Raw genomic sequence first — 9,102 nt, 5'->3', positions numbered from 1 at the left:
GACATTTGGGTTTAGAGTTATGACTCAGTGGGTAGGACAATAGCTATTGATTGAAACTGTCAGGTACCAAGGACATAAAAATGAATTATCTGCTCTGTATTTTCCTATTCTCATATGTTCTCATTTGGGAACTCTCTTCTTTAAAAAAAATTGTTTTAGCTGTGATATAGAGCAGGGTTACCTTTCTGTATGTCAGGTAATTAGTACATTTCCTTCCTTTTACATAATCTTATCTGTTCCCCCATTCTCTTCCATACCCTCCCTCCCATCTTGATCCTCGACTTGCATGGTTCACTTTCATCAATGTCCAGTACAGCCAGAGGGCTCTGCTGCTGCAATTTTTCACCCAGTTCCCACTAATTCTGTGCCCTTCCCCCATCTTCCGTGTATATTAGGTGAAGAATACAGACTCATCAGAAAATGAAAAGACAAGTTAAGAAAAGATCCTTTGTTTCCTTATCATTGCAATTCAATTCAGTATATATATATATATATATATATATATATATATATATATATATATATATATATATATATATATATATAGTATTATATAGAAATGGTGCTTGGGTATTACAACTTGGTTATTTTCTCCAAAGGCTTCCTCTTCTGTTCTTACTGTATATGATGCCTAGAGTCCTGCACAGTATGTCATATCCCATTGTGTTTTAAACCTTTCTTCCACATATCAGGGGAACATGTACCATTTGTCAATTTGATGTTGGCTTAACTTTCTTAACATGATTTATTCTAGTGTCATCCATTTCCCTGCAAATGACATTATTTAATCCTTTCTAATGGCTCTGTAAAATTTCATTGTATATAGATAGCATAATTATTGGTTCCATTCATTTATTGTGGGGCATCTGCGTTGTGTACATTTCTTGTCACTCTGAATTGAGCAGCAAGAAACATGGTTGTGCAAATGTCCTTGCCATTTTCCAGTTTCTCCACTTCCCCACCAACATTTATTGCCTGAATTCAAGATATTTGGGTAAGATGGTATCTCAGGATTACTTTGATTTATATTTTCTTCATGTCCAGGGATGATGAACCTTTCCTGATATGTTTCTTTGCCATTTTTCCCTCTTCTTCTGAGAAGTCTCTCCTTAGATCCTCTGCCCATTTGGTGGTTGGTTTATTAGTTTTGGGAGGGGTAGTTTCCTGAGATCCATGTATACATTGAAAATTAGCCCTTTGTCTGATGTATTGCAGGTAAAAATCTTTCCCAATCTGTTGGCTGTCTTTTTAGTTTACTGCCTATTTCCCTAGCCTGTGTAGGTTTTTTCCTTTGATGTAGTCCCATTTGTTGTATCTCTTTCCTATCTGTTGTGCCCCTGGGATTCTATTCAGGAATTTCCTGCCTGTACCTATAAGTTCTTTTATTAAATTATTGTATTAATGGTAAAAACATTATTTGCTTTTATAAATACATCGCAAGACAAAACTTTTCAAAAATACTTTCCCCACCAAAAAAAATTTAAAAAATAAAGGAAAGCTTGTAATAGGTAGGCAGACTGTCTTGAGACCTGTTTTTGTTCTTAAGGAGATCAGTGTAGGGCAGGACAATCGCCACACCCCAAACACTGCCATGGGTTTGGCCTTGGGGATAGAAAAGCCCAGCCTGGACTGAGTCTCCTCTCCGTGTCACGGCCATAGTTACACCTTCTAGTATCTATAACACTATCTAGGATTATCTAGTATGGATCTTGTTATAATGGGGCTATGCTGTATACAATGTTAACCATTGAGAACATATCTCTCTCTCTGCATATATGTGTGAATTATAAAGTATAAGTTGGACTCCAAGTTCAACGAACACAAGTTATTCTCTATGTGTTCCCAGTGTCCCTATGAGGCTCTCTCAACAAGCTGTTCATCTTTCCTGTTTAGATAACATTAAACACCATTGTTTTGTTAGGTCAAGAATAAAGATGAGGGGTGAAAATAAACTTTTGCCTTTAAATAGCTTAGTATCCTCAACCCCAAACTATGAGTTAATTTAGAAAACATTTTGTTGTTATTGTTGTCTCCAGAGTGATTACTCCATTAGTGGTGAGGCCTGTGAGGTGTGGGTACATTCCCAGCCTTCCCCATGCCTTGCTGGACCACAGCCAAGGCAACCCTCGGCCTTCCACTGGGCTCCATCCTTGAAAAGCTGCCTGATGGAGGGAGGTCAGAAAGATCTGCATTTACAAGTTTCCCAGAATGTGCTAGAACTTTTTGGTCAGTTTTATAGAACTTTCTTGGTCAGTTAAGATTCCACCTCAATCTCTCTAGTATTTTCCAAGCAGATCAGGTCACTTGCAGAAAATGAAGAAGCTTTGTCGTCCAGGGTTCCAAGCCTTGGAATCAAAGATAGGACCAGGATGGCCAGGGGTCTCGTGTATGGTAGAGATGGCCAGGTGACTGGAGTTTCTGACTTTCCTGTTCTCCATGAGGCCTGAGCAGGATGGAGGGCAATGAGGAGGTGTCTTCTACAATAGCCACTGAAGTGAGGGGGGCAGAAGGTCAGGTGTTCCAGTGGGCAGATGTGGAGAGGATTCTAGAAGGGGATCAAGTCCGCTGCTTTGGGCAGGAGTATCAGTTATTTTTACAGAAAGAAACAGAGAAATTAATTTTCTTTTCTGACTACTGAAAACTGAAAAGATGCTCAATTTTACCATTTAAAGGAACAATAGACATTTCAAAAATCTGTCTAAACTTTGGTTTTCTTTAAAAAAAACACACAAAAAACCAGTTCATCACAAAAAGAAATATAAGTTGAAGCTGTAGCCAGGTGTTTTTCTGTCCGTGGCAGTGTTTTGTGCAAAGTAAAGCGTATTGGAGCTCCAATTTAACTGATGCAGTGGGGTTTACTGGCTCTGAATGCCGAGGCAGTGCATGTCGTGCATGCCCTTGCTGTCCCAGCCTGGGAGGGGCTGACCATACTTGTACACGCACCAGCAGAAACCCCGCTTTCTGCCTTTGGAGGGGCGACAATGCTTCTTCTTATAAAGTCCTTTCTTGTCGCAGTTGGGGATGTGCACACCCCTAGGACTCAGCACATTGAGGAACTTCAGGTGATTCAGGGTATCTTCCATCTCTCTAAGGCAGGGACCATATTCTGTCTCCCGTTTGGACTCTGAGGAGAAGTTCTGGGTGTCCGTGCTCTGGGACTCATAGTCGACTTTGTAGCGCTGGCTGTCCTTCACGTGACCTTTCTTGATGGTGTCTAGATATGAATGAATGGAATGATACTTGGAGTCAGACACCCTATGTGTGCTGGGCGGGGCATGGCTCTCCATGCTCCCCGTGCCTCGGTCCTCCTCCGACTCACTAGCATTTCCTGAGGCAGAGGGCACCGGCAGCAGGTTGGTGCTCAGGCAGCCAGTGGACGCTGGCATTGGCGCAGAACCCCCGGCAGTCCAGCAGCCCCTGCAGGAGGCGTGGCTCGGCCCGTGGCAGCTGGCAGCTGAGCCCCAAGTTGCAGCATTCTGTGTAGACATGACATAGCTGGCCCTCGCGCAGCGCTCAGGTCAAGCAGCAGCCACAGCCTGGCTCACGCACCAGCTCTGCGCACGTGGGTGTGGCAGGCGGAGGCATGCACTGGGCCAGGGAGTTCGCATCACAGGGCTCTCAGCGCACTAAGGGGCCGCGTCACCGGCGGCCCATGGAGCAGGGCCAGTGCGGTGAGCAGAGCTGCCCAGAGCGCGGGGTGCGCCCAATGCATGGAGCCTGTTGCAGGGGCCAACTGGAGTAAGCGGTTATCAGGTCGAGGCACACAGTGCGAGATTGCGGGATCTGGAGTGCAACTGCTAGGCGTGCAGCTGCCCAGCTCGCACCTCAGTACCTATAAGTTCTAATGTCACCCTTATTCTGTCTTATAGTAGTTTGGCTGATTTTAATGTAGTTAATCCATTTTGACTTGATGTTAGTGGAAGCAGAGATCCACTTCTAGTTTTCTGCCTATGGATGTCCAGTTTTCCCAACACCAATAGTTGAAGAAGCTATGATGCGTGTGTAAGTGGTGTGTGTGTGTGTGTGTGTGTGTGTGTGTGTGTGTGTGTGTGTGTGTGTATGTGTGTGTCAGTGTGTGTGTGTGTGTTTGTTGGTTGTGGGGCTTGAACTCTGGGCCTTGGAGCTACCCCTCAGCATTTCATCTTCAGGCTAGTTCTTGAACCACAGTTCCACTTCCCATTTTCTTGTGGTTTATTGGAGCTAAGAGTCTCACTGACTTCCAGGGCCCTGCTGGCTTTCAACAACCATCCTCAGATCTCAGCCTCTGAGTAGCTAGGATTAAAGGCATGAGCCAAGGGCATCCGGCAAGGCTATGTTTTTTTTTTTTTTTTTTTCACATTACATCTTTCGCTCTTTTACCGAATATCAGATGATTGTAAGTATGTAGTTTTATTTCTGGTTCTTTTCATCTTTTTTAATATGTTTTTTATTGTAAAAATAATGTACAAAGGGGTTACATTTACATAAGGTAGGTAATGAGTTCATTTCCTCTCAAGCATTGTTACCTTCTCCTTTGTTTTTTCCCTACCATCCCTACCCTTCCACCTCCACAACTACTCCTCTCCATCCCCCCTCACACTCCCTGCCTAAATTGTACAGTTCGTTTTTGAACATAGTGTCTTGATCTCATTGTTAAAATAGGTCAAACTGTATCCCTAGTTAAGCATTTGGTTTTTTTCCCTTCACCTCCCAAAGCTAGAGAAATGTATATACAAGATACAGGGCACCAACATCAAAGTAACAAAAAAAACCCACATAACTTAGGTTATAAGATTGGGTGGGAGAATGATGACTGTTGATTTAATTTAATAAGTATTGATAGTTTTTAATGGTAAGGCTTATTAAATCAAAGGGGGAGCAAAAACATTCAGAATAATGGAATGTGGCTATTACTCATTTGATGTGTCTGGATAGATTATGATTAATAAAAATATATCTATTAATTCCCAGTGGTAGACTGCTATGCTAACTGGGAGGAGACTTTGGTAATACCAGGGATTTGAATACTGGTAATGAAGCAGAATATGAGGGGAGAGCATTTGCTAAGGATGTAACTTCCTAGGCTCATACCAAATACATTGAAGTAGAATGCTAAGTGATGATCGACTGAGCACCAAATTTTATTTGTTGACTTCTTTGTTTTCTGAAGTCCAGGGATTTGGACCTAAAGCCTGGGTTTTGTCCCTTAATTTTTTCTCAAGGCTAGTGCTCTAGCAGTTGAACCACAGCTTCATGTCCATAATTTTGGTGGTTAATTGGAGATTAGTCTTTCCAAATTTCCTCTTTGGGCTTGCTTCAAACCTGATCCTCAGATATCAGCCTCCCGAGTAGCTTGCATTCCAGTTGTGAGCCACTAGAGCCTGGCTAGAATCACATTTTAAAAGTATTCTCTAGGTGAATCAGATGTGTCTAGCTACTATTTGAGCACTTTGGTTCCAGTGGGTCATGTCAGATTTAGAATAACAGATTTTTTTTTCTTGTAACCAGCAGCATCCAGTATCTATATAATTTATTCCGATCTTCATGTCTGACTTTTTTTCTTTGTTGTGCCTTTTTTTCTTACTTCACAAGCAAGCACATCAGTGATGTTTTCCTTTTCTGAAGCAAGTTATGTCCTTTCCCATCACTGAGGGATGTACTTGCTGTTCCTACTGCCTGGAGTATCTGCTTCTAGTTAATTGCACGGATGATGGCTGTCAGATTAACTATCTCCTCCTCAGGGATATGTCCTCACATACCCACTTTGAAGTTGTTGCCACCAAACTACCAATGTCATGTCTCTGATTTATAGAAATTATCATTATGATTTCTGGTTTTCTTTTCAGCATGAAATTGATGAGGAGAGAACCACATTCAATTGTTTCTCCAACACCTATAATAGTGCCTGGTCCTTAGTGCTCAGGAGCCTTGTCTGGGGATCAGCCTTCTCCAGCTCAATTTATCCTAGCTTCTGGTCAGGACAGCTCTTGAAGCTGGTGTCTGGTGTCTAGCAGTCATTCCCTCTAGTTCTTTGTGCCTTTCTGTGTTGCTTAGTCCACCTCAGAGAAGGATCAGTGCCTGACACCTATTTGCTGTTATGGAAAGATGGCTATGACATCATACAAGTTATGGGCATTGTTTTGTGAAGCTGTGTGTGGAGACGCAACCCCACACAAGTTCTCAGAGGCAAGTGACACCCATGCCCAGGAGTGTATTCCACAACTCAGCATCCAAACTATCACCTACTCCCTGATGCACTCAGTGTATATTCCCATTTCCATTAAAAAAAAGAAAAATTCAAGATATGCCTTTGATGATTTGTCATTGAATTCCTGAAACAAAGTATATAATTTGGGGGCTGGGAAGGTGGCTCAGTGGTAGAGTGCTTGCCTTGCATGCCTGAGGCCCTGGGTTCAATTCCTCAGCACCACATAAGCAAAAAGAAAATAAGCCAGAAGTGGCGCTGTGGCTCAAGTGGTAGAGCACTAGCCTTGAGCTGAAGAGCTGAGAGATAGCGCCCAGGCCCATAGTTCAAGCTGACAACCGGAACCCCCCCCCCAAAAAGTATATAATTTTATGTATTTGTAAGTCTTTGTCCATCTCTCTTTAGCCCTTGGCATAATTCTATTTGTTTGCAGGTTGGGAAGGGAAATAAGGTTTAATTCAGGATAGTGAAAAACATTTTGGGAGGGAATGACAACTTTCCATCTGATGTTCTACAGATGCCCATCTTGGCACAGGAACTGAGTAGACTGTCCTAACATAATAAGCTTGTCCTGATTTCTACTGACTTTCCTCTGGGGTCACTGAGTGTGATCCTACTACATATGTGTTGCTTGGCTACACTCGAGGGACCAGGTCTCCTCTGAAAATCTAATGGCATGGGGGTAAGAGAAACTAAAACTCAGAACCCAGCTTCCCACATAACTAGGATTACAGGCCTGAGTCTCATATACTAACTCATAACTGCCTTTTTATACATTGTGTAGCCTGTTTCATTATATTCACCTCATAGGCAGATATACAAATATATGTTTACATTTATTCATCTATTTATAATCAATGTTATATCTAGAAACACAAAAATATATGTTCATATAATTATAATCAAAGTTTTATTACCACGTTCCCCAATAATGTTTTACACTAATATTACGTGAAAAAAATACTTAAGATTAAAAATGTTAAAAGCCCTTGTAGTATGAAAAATCATATTCGATCTTATATATCATATATTATACTATATAAAATGTAATGAATATAACATGTATTTCCATATAACTGATTTAATTGCTTCCTGATTTTGTGTTTGTCCATCTATATAAGCCTTCTTTCTTCTATTGATGATGGTTTATAATTTCCAGTGTCGATATTTCCTATGTATTTTGTCAAATATATTCAGCCCTAAGTAGAATTTTTATGTTAATGGAGCTAAATTTTTCTTCAATATTTCCCAAAGCACAGTGAATATATATACAGATTTGAACTCACTGTTGGAAGAAAGTCCCACATACCACTATAAGTATTGTAGCATTTGTCCCAATTGACAGAACAGCTTTCTAAGTCATCTGATCTGGTATGTCCTAGAGCTTTTGTAGCCACCTTATCACCCCATGAAGGCATGGCCTGGCTTCCTCGCAACTCCCTGTGCATTTAACCGTTCCCTTTATGTCCAGTAGGCTCTCTTGTTCAGCCCCCCTGTCACTCTGTGTTTTCCCACACACAGAACACATGTGCATGGTGCTTTATATTGTAGGTTGAAAAAAAACACATTTAAGATTCATGAATTGTATAACATAACATAAACACTGACATTATAATAACGTTAGAAAAATAACTAGACTGATCATTTTACAACAACCAGGACCAAAAATAAATATAAAGATTTTCTAAAGAAGGGGGGAAAAGCAATCTCTAAATATGGATTGTCTTCTAAGTTGCCTTCAGACACAAATTCTGCCTCAGAGTCCTCAAAAGGATCTACTTCCTTATTAAAGGCACTATTTTCTTCCTGAATCTAGGGAGGGACAGATCTTATTTCTCAATTGGAAATTGGATCCCCAGCAGCAGGACAAATTGGTCTGGATATTCTGTGAGGACAGATTCCCTTTCCTCAACTGAATCTAGACTTTGGATCTAACTTATTGGTTTTTCTGAACGTAGACTGGGGTCATTTTCCTTTAGCACATATTTATCCTGCACTCCAAGACCAATACTTTTTTACTGGTTTGGATGTGATCTATGTGAATTGTGAACATCAATAGAAGACATTCTGGATCATCTTCTTCCTTGGTGGTATGTGCAGGTTCACATACATCACATGTGGAGTTCAGAACTAGTGGGATGTCTACAGGACTCAAAACCTACTTGGTCTTTTCTATACATTGAAAAAAGCCTCTATGTTCACATGGTTTCTGGAGTCCAGTGTTAGCTTCCAATCTCCATCACTCACCATAGGACACATCTCTGATGGGTTCTTTATCTGGAGTTCAGCAGGAAGTTCTCTACAGTGACACAAACATAAGAATGGAAATAGGTACAAGAGTCTTAGAGTAGACTCTAGAAGTTAAAGTGTGAATAAACTTCTATGAGGATGTAATAGGGGAAGCTGTAGAACTTGAGTTTGGACTGAACACTGATGAGAAGGTAGAGTGTTTATAATGAGTGGTTATGTCCAAGTTCTTTTAAAAAGGGCACAGACATTACCCGGCATAGAACATCCATAAAAGGACATTTTGTCAAGCTGGATAGTACAAAGGGCTCTTGGCCAAGTAGGCCCATCCCTTGAGATCTAGGTTCCATCCCTACTCACAAGCTCTAAGGCATCTAAACAAGTACTACTTACTCTTTTTCTTGGTCTCATGGGTCATTCGTTGCTCCAGCTGGTCCAGAAGAATATGGAAGCAGAACAGCAAGTTTGAAGAGGGCGTGTTGAGCTTCTCATACTATGTAAGTGTTTTCAGGATGTCAAGTTTCTTGTGCTCATAAAAATCATCAGGGTAGAAGTCCATCCAAATAGTTAAGATGGAACAATCAATGCTGTGGGCAGATTGGTGACAAGGAAAATGAGAGTCTGCCTTCTCCATCCTGAGCCTTCTACCATAGAACCTTTCTGGCAGGACT

At 41.3% G+C, this 9,102-nt stretch overlaps 1 pseudogene; it reads right to left on the bottom strand.

The window, feature by feature from the left end:
* Positions 1 to 2,855: 2,855 nt before the first annotated feature.
* On the bottom strand, positions 2,856 to 3,712 carry LOC138825034 (insulin-like growth factor-binding protein 3 pseudogene; annotated as a pseudogene).
* Positions 3,713 to 9,102: the final 5,390 nt, after the last annotated feature.

This window comes from Dipodomys merriami, unplaced genomic scaffold, assembly GCF_024711535.1.
Source record: "Dipodomys merriami isolate MVZ:Mamm:240054 unplaced genomic scaffold, mDipMer1.0.p SCAF_1329, whole genome shotgun sequence".
Lineage (NCBI taxonomy): Eukaryota > Metazoa > Chordata > Mammalia > Rodentia > Heteromyidae > Dipodomys > Dipodomys merriami.
The sequence above is the reverse complement of the archived record's forward strand: the minus strand, read 5'-3'. Positions and strand labels throughout refer to the sequence as shown.